Raw genomic sequence first — 8899 nt, 5'->3', positions numbered from 1 at the left:
CTGAATTCACGGTAGACCACTTGACAGGTCTCACACCGGCTGGTATACCGCTTTGACGATTTCGATGTGACCTAGCACAGTTTTTGGTTCCAGTCTAATTTCATGTTTCACAGTATTCATCACCGGCACTGTCACTCGGACAAATCCACAAGTTGGAATCGTAAGCACAGTCTCACCTTCTGGAAGTTCAGAGGAGTCTTTTGGCACGAACAGTCTCTTCTGGACTTTTCTCCTCGGTTCCACCCGGACTCCACACCTCACTCTCACCATTTGGTTTGCAAGGATAATGGTTGGGCGCAGGCCTACCTTGACTTCTTTCAGGTCTTTTGTATTCTTTGCTTTCTTTACTCTATGAATCACGTCTTCTGCCACAGCGTTGGATAAGGCGAACAATATGGCAATTGCATCCATCATCAGTGTCCCTGACTTGTGGTTCGTGATGACCTCACTGATTACATTATAACCCAGGATAGGATCTTCTGCCACGTCCTGATCACTGGTCACGAGAAAAGGTACCAAAAGCTCGATAGTGTTGCTGCTCTTCATGGCCCTGAGTTGGAAAGTCACTTCCACCCAGCCTTTAAAAGGAATTTCGATCTGGTTGACGGCTTTGCCATGGAGTTCCACTGGTCCTAAGAGTTTCTTTAGCAACCAAAGGCAGGTATGTGGCAGGTGGTATCTTCTCCATTCTTCATTTAAAAGGTTTGCTTGGGCTCCTGTGTCCCACAGTGCTTTTACCAGGAGTCCATCTAGCTGGCACTGTATATGGCACCTTTCACAGATTAGGCTGATGAGGCTATCTTTACTGACCGAGGAATCCTCCCGGGAGTATGACGTTAGACCTCCGCACTGAGCATTAAGTAACTGATTCCCCTGTGTCTCTTGCAGCTGTTGTAGACGGGAACACACTTGGGGCACTTGGGGATAGTGCTGATGCAGTTGTTTTACCTCATGCACTGTTCTGGGGGTTGGTGGGATTTGGATTTGCTTCTGGGGCCTCCTCTGCCAAGGGATAACCCCTTTCTCTGTGCAATTATATATCATGCACCATTGACACCTATGGGGAATCAGTAATATGGGTTTTAATTATTCCCTTCCCAGGAAGCAGGATGAATGTATTACTTCCATGGGATTACTGATATTTGTCAAGAGATAACCCCTTTCTCCATGCAATTATATATCATGCACCATTGACACCTATGGGGAATCAGTAATATGGGTTTTATTCTCTTCCCAGGAAGCAGGATGAATGTACTACATCTGTGGGATTACTGACACTCTTTAAGGGCCCAGTCACACATAGCGATCTTGCTAGCAAGATCGCTGCTGAGTCACAAGTTTTGTGAAACAACAGCGATCTCACCAGCGATCTCACCTTGCCGGTATCGCTGATTGCTGTAGGAAAGCCCTGGACTTTTCTTTGGTCGCTGGTCTCCCGCTGGCCAGCAGGCATCGCTGCGTGACAGGCGGGAGACCAGCGATCAGCTGGTAACTAACGTACACATCGGTATCCAAGGGACGTGCGTCAGCGTGCTGGTAACTAATGAACACAGCGACGCCGCACGCTGTGCTGATCACTGGTGAAACTGTCTGTTTGACAGCTCACCAGCGATCCTGACACGTTGATATCGTTGTCAGGATCGATGGTGAGTCGTTATGTGTGATGGGGCCTTAAGATCTATGCCATGAAGGTGAATTGATAATATAAGCAGAGCAGTAATTGGTTTAAAGATCTCTATTATCATATATGAGATTACATGCACAATAATTGACAGGAATTTTTCATATGTACCGAGCATGTAGATTTAAAATATTTTGTCTCTTATATTTTTCTTTGATTACATGTGCCCCCTCTCTTTGCCCCATGTGTTGTGAACTATTAGCTCACTATAGTAGAAAAAAGGTGAGAAAGAAAGGTGAGCTGACTTCAACCTTTTTTTTTTTCTTCTCTATGAGCTCACTATATGGGCGGTTGGTATATATACATGATCATGCCCAGTTCCGCCCTATAGGGTAATAAATAGAATCACTGGTTCTAATCTGAAGCGATATATCATTAGACTTGCGGCCTGATCTGCTCCACTGGGCAGAAAAAAGATATATGATATAATTGTAAGTTATATATCTTCTGAATTGCAGCAATGCTGTGGCATTGTAATTATGTTTGGTCTGCCCCACAGGGCGGTCAAAACAGAAATCTCCAACGTAACCTAGATGAGGCATTGCGGTATTTGCGGTCATCCTCCGGTTGGAGATCTCATTATGTGAACTTGCTGCGATTTTAGCAGCGTTCACACCCGAGGGGTGTCATCTCGCACGACCAGCAGTGAATCAACTGTGACCACTGATGAGTGACCTCACTATCCGTATTTACCGCGACTGTAGCGGCGCTCATTTCATAGAGAATGTTATATCGCGGTAGCCGCGATTACTTTCAACCTGAGACCTTACTGTGTGAACACTGTGATACCAGTGGCGTATAGGCTAGAGGATATCTGACACAAGTACCCCATTGTGAGGGACACTCTATCCGCATTCCATGATTAATCTATAACGATGGCCTCATGCAACTGTCTTCTATTCTGAGAAATATGTCGAGGCATGGCAATTTATGTTTGGAATCGATAAGTGATTGCTGTGCTGATTTTATTTTTTGAGTTTGGGCAAATTTTTAGTAAATATAAGAGAATATAGGGGTGGGTTTACTGACCTTTTACTATTTTACCTATGAATGGGCTTCTTACATATACCTGTTCCCTTCCAGCCACTGATTTGACTAGTTTAGATGAGGTCAGATGCCGGAGGTGGGACTTGTGTGTGTGGGATGGTCTATTTAAGGAAACTACACCATCTATCCATGGGACTTACTTTTTGGCAGTGATATGGGCAGTCACTCTGCTGGTTGAGGTACCCAGCCATTGCGGGACCCCTTCTTTATGGACAAATATATTCAAACCCCCCTTATATCTAATTATATAACTACCCTGATGAATCCCCACTATTGGAGAGGAAACGCATAGGGAGCTAATACCCCTTCTGAGGAATGGGGTTGACAGTATAGGGTCCATTTGGGGCCTGTCCTTGTAAGGGCAGGAGTAATACCTGGGCACGACAGGGAGGATAGGGAAAACTGCATACCCGTAACCCTATTAACCTCCTTTTTCTTACACTGTCTTATGCTGCTATATGGACCCGAATACCCGGCAGGGGACCTCTGAAAAATAGGCCAGGGCGCTTATGTCCATGATTAATGGTGAGACCGAACCATTTTTTAAATGAGCACTTATACGCACGAGCACTATTATGTTTGTTTATGTGTTGTTTATGTGATGTCTTAGATTTTAATGGATTATTTAAGGCTGTTTTATTTTGAATGGAAATCCTCCAAGCTATTGATTTAACACTAGAACTACTGATGGAGTCATTTTGACTCCTTTCGTTTTTTATTTCTCTTCTGTGACTACATTTTTCAGAATTCCGGCTTGAAACACGGTGACTTTTCCTCAAATATGATGTGAAAAAAGATTTTGTGAGAATAAATAATTTTGGTGAAAAATTTGCGCGTTTTTTTCAAAATTTACCAAGAACTACTGAAGGGAGTCATTTTGACTCCCTACTATATTTTGAGGTCCTTTTGTCACTAAATGTTGCTATAAAGTTTTGTGCATAATTTTTTCACTCTGTCTTATTTACCCTGATGTTCATATAGATGTAGTTCAATTTACATGTCAACTTTTCACATTTTCCTTGTGTTTTACCTGCTTGTATTACTGTGTAATACTGAACAAAATAGCTTGTTTACTCTAGGCTCTTATCTTATCAGATTTGATGAGAAATCTACTCGATCGGAGAGACTGCAAACGGACAAGTTTGCTCTATTTTCTACTGTGTGGGACAGGTTTATTGAAAATTGTATTGCGTGTTACAAACCTGGCCCATACATAACGGTGGATGAGCAACTTTTCCCAAGCAAAACTAGGTGTCCATTCACGCAGTACATGCCTTCCAAACCAGATAAATATGGCCACAAATATTGGCTAGCTGTTGATAAGGAGAGCAAATATCTGGCAAATGGCTTCCCTTATCTAGGCAAAAGATGACACACGCCGTGCTGAGGACCGTTTAGCTGACCATGTGGTAATGAAGTTATTGGACCCGTTTTTGAAAAAAGGTCGCAATGTTACAACCGATAATTATTTTACTTCAGTAAAATTAGCTAAACAGCTAAAAAGCAAAGGAACAACCATCGTGGGAACACTGAACAAGATAAGGCGAGAAGTGCCTAAAGAAATAAAATCCATGAAAGAGGAATTGTACAACACTAAAGTGTTTAGAAATGAAGACAATTTTACACTTACAGTATATCAAGGAAAGCCCAACAAAAATGTTGTCATTTTGAGTTCCGTCCATCCAGATGTTGTTGTTGCGTCTGATTCCGCTAAAAAAACTCCAGAAACGGTAAAGTTTTACAATGAAACAAAATATGGAGTAGATGTAGTGGATCAGATGGCACGAAAATATACCACACGAACATGCACAAGGAGATGGCCTGTTCATGCATTTGAAAATGCCTTAGACTTTGCGGGTATAAATGCATGGATAATATTCAAGGAGATTACCCACCAAAAAATGTCACGCAAGGCATTTTTGCAAACGCTTGTGAGAGTTGAGTGGTCCTTATGTCACAGATAGGGAAAAGGGTTCCACGTCCCAAGTTTCTACATGCTCAGAAGTGATGGTTCAAACAAAATTTTGCCAGATCAAAGAAAAGTGCAAGAAAAATAGATCTGTCGGCAATTGTAAGACTTGTGGTAAGTCTTTGTGTGGGCAATGTACTGCCATAAATCAAAGCCAATGCCTAAAATGCGAAACACCAAATGTTTAGAAGGTGAATTCTGCGCCATATTTTCATTTTTATGCTCCTCCACCTACATTTTCTCTGCTTTTTGTTCTTCAGTTGTTGTTTATATGTGTGCACTTGAATAAAAAAAATGTTTGAAAAACGTCTATTATAATTATTGTTATTTTCTGTAGAAAAATAAGAAAAGCAGAAAAAAAACAATCAAAAGCATTACTGTTGGATCTCACAATAATAATACATTACAAAAAATATAATTATTAATAAATAACCACAAATGAAACTCTAAAAATAAACGAAAACAAGCAAGGAGTCAAAATGACTCCTTTCAGTAGTTCTAGGCGGGGTCACGAGTCCAGTAGTCCTAGTGTTAACCCCTGAGGGTTACACATGTGGTACTAAGTATTCTTTGCCACAGCTGATCTTGGCCTCCTCTGTGTCACGATTACCAGTCATCCCGCACTGGCAACCTCCTGTCTTTTAACCCAAACGCCTGTGACCATGGGCAATCCTTGGCATAATGTCCTCCTTCACCACATCTTAGGGTGGTTTCACATTAGCGTTTCAGGCCGCTGCTAAGCCCCGCCCCTGCCGCACCTCCTCTGGTAGCTCCGCCTATGGGCGCATGACGCTGCATGCGTCCCCTATCTTTATCACTGGGGACGCAGGCCATGCGCAGTATGCGTTTGGCGGCGCATGCGTCCTTTTGACAGTACGCCGAGCACAACCAAATTGCAACAGGTTGCATTTGGCACTGGTCGGCGCACCGTCAAAAGGACCCATGCGCTGCCAAATGCATACTGCGCACAGCCTGTGTCCCCAGTGATAAAGTTAGGGGACGCATGCAGCATCATGCTCCCGTAGGCGGAGCTACCGGAGGAGGCGCAGCAGGGGGGTGGGGCTTAGCGGCGGCCGTGCGCAGGCCATCGCTGAGCCCTGAAACGCTAATGTGAAACCACCCTTAGACAGTGGACACATACCACACTCTGATTTGATGAATGACATGCCTCACAAGCTGGGCATCTTGTTTTGGAACCCAAAAGTACTAAGAGAATCCTTATGTGACACACAATTGAATGATATCATTATATGATATCTCAAAAAAAAGGGGTGACAGATTCCCTTTAATGAGTCGGTGGAACAATTCTGAAGGACTCTATCCTTTATACGTATGCTTTCGTCAAAGAATTCTCCCTTTGCAACAATTACAGCATTGCAGACCTTTGTCATAGAAGCAGTTAACTTGCTGAGGTAATCTGGAGAAATTTCACCCCATGCTTCCAGAAGCTCCTCCCACAAGTTGGTTTGGCTTGATGGGCACTTTTTGCGTACCATACGGTCAAGCTGCTCCCACAACAGCTCAATGGGGTTGAGATCTGGTGACTGCGCTGGCTACTCCATTACAGATAGAATATCAGCTGCCTGCTTCTTCCCTAGTTATTGCATAATTTGGAGGTGTGCTTTGGGTCATTGTCCTGTTGTAGGATTAAATTGGCTCCAATCAAGCGCTGTCCACAGAGTATGGAATGGCATTGCAAAATGGAGCGATAGCCTTCCTTATTCAAAATCGCTTTTACCTTGTACAAATCTCCCACTTTACCAGCACCAAAGCAACCCCAGACCATCACATTACCTCCACCATGCTTGACAGATGGTGTCAGGCACTCTTCTAGCATCTTTTCACTTGTTCTGCGTCTCACAAATGTTCTTCTGTGTGATCCAAACACCTCAAAAACTTGGATTCGTCAGTCCATAACACTTTTTTTCCAATCTTCCTCTGTCCAATGTCTGTGTTCTTTTGCCCATATTAATCTTTTCCTTTTATTAGCCAGTCTCAGATATGGCTTTTTCTTTTCCACTCTGCCCTGAAGGCCAGCATCCAGGAGTTGCCTCTTTACTGTAGACATTGACACTGGCGTCTTGCGTGTACTATTTAATGAAGCTGCCAGATGAGGACATGTGAGGCTGCGCAAACTACAGACTCTAATGTACTTGTCTTGTTGCTCAGTTGTGCAGCGGGGCCTCGCACTTCTCTTTCTACTCTGGTTAGAGCCAGTTTGTGCTCTCCTCTGAAGGGAGTTGTAGGAAGTCTTCAGTTTCAAGGCAATTTCTTGCATGGAATAGCCTTCATTTCTAAGAACAAAACTAGACTGTCGAGTTTCACATGAAAGTTCTTTTTTTCTGGCCATTTTGAGAGTTTAATGGAACAAACAAAGGTAATGCTCCAGATTCTCAACTAGCTCAAAGGAAGGTCAGGTTTATAGCTTCTCTAATCAGCCAAACTGTTTTCAGCTGTGCTAACATACTTGCACAAGGGTTTTCAAGGGTATTCTAACCATCCATTTAGCCTTCTTTGGGTACCGTTACACTTAGCGATGCACCAGTGATCCCGACAACGATATGACGCGGTTAGGATCGCTGGTGCATCGCTAAGTGGTCGCTAGTGAGCTACCACACAGGCAGATCTCACCGGCGACATAGCAGGGATCGGGGGTCGCTACTTACCTGTCAGACGCAGCGATCCTGACGTCCTCTCGCCCGTGTCGCTCGTCGGCGCAACCTGAAGCCCAGCAGGAAGTGGCAGACGAGAAATGATCCAGGACCTTCTCGCACGACCAGCGATGAGCAGCAGGGGAGCCGGTCGGAGGTAAGTATCAGACATAGCGATATCTCTAGCAATATCGCTATGTCACAAAATCGGTGACGTTACAGCGATATTGCTAGCAATATCGCTATGTGTAACGGGGGCTTTACACAGTTAGCAAACACAAAGTATCATAAGAACACCGGACTGATGGTTGTTGGAAATGGGCCTCTATACACCTATGAAGATATTGCATTACAAACCAGATGTTTGCAGCTAGAATAGTCATTTACCACATTAACAATATATAGAGTGTATTTCTGAATCATTTAATATTAGCTTCATTGGAAAAAAAACTGTGCTTTTCTTTCAAAAATAAGGAAATTTCTAAGTGACCTTAAACTTTTGAACAGTAGTGTATTATTATACTTTATGATAATGGTAAATGTGTCACGAAAAAACAATCTAAAAATCAATGAGACATGTTGAAGCGTTCCAGAGTTAATTACCACATAGTGACACCGGGCAAAATTCTTGAAATCTGACCAGTCACTAAGGTGTTAATATTTCTTGTAAATGTATGAATACTTTTACAGCTGAATATTATTATTCCTATTGTCAATAAAATGTGTCCCTATACACTGACTATGTGCACATGCTCTGGTTTTGCAGCAGAAAATCTGCTGAAAATACTAATGTGTTGGCACGAAAATAGGTGTGCATTTTACTTTTTTTGCATGTGTTTTTTACATTAGTATGAGTAAAACATGCAGCAAAAACACAAATAATGAACATGTTGCAGATTTGTATCTCCTGCAAATCTGCGATGAAAAAAAATAAGCAACATGTGCCTGAAGCTTCAGGATTCTCATTCACTTTGCTGGGACTAGGAAATCCTTCAGGTTTTGAGACAAAACTGCTCAGAAAGAGCAACAAAAGGCAAAGAGTGCACAGACCCCCAAACATTGTTAGTACTTTTGACAATGGGAACAATAGTTTTCAACTGATTAGCAAATTCAATTTTGGCTATCAGTTTCAAAACAGTATTCAATTGATCAAGACTTTTCATTGCAAGGAATGAAATCTGATGCAGAGATCCAGCAGAAAGCCAGGACATATGGGGTATGCTGCCCAATTTAAAATATTTTGTTCCAGGTTTCTACATTTATTTCTGTCTAACTTCACTTCATATCAGATTATTAAATCTTCCCTGTCCAAATGTGGTATCAAGTGGATCCGTCATGTTTCCAAGTTTCCCCACCTACACAAACGATGATTAACAGCTTTTCCTGGATGACACTGTGTGCAGTCAGAGTTGTCAATCATTGTGTGTGTGGGCAGGAGAAGCAGGACTTGCAGGCTCTCTCTACGAGTCCTTGAAACATTTAAACAGCTTGTTGAATTAAAATATTGAATCAGAGGATGGAAAGCTATATATCTGCATAGCTCACCATCTC

Source organism: Dendrobates tinctorius, unplaced genomic scaffold (assembly GCF_039654945.1).
Source record: "Dendrobates tinctorius isolate UK_male_01 unplaced genomic scaffold, ASM3965494v1 ptg000062l, whole genome shotgun sequence".
Taxonomy (NCBI): Eukaryota; Metazoa; Chordata; class Amphibia; order Anura; family Dendrobatidae; genus Dendrobates; species Dendrobates tinctorius.
Note: the sequence above shows the minus strand (reverse complement) of the source record.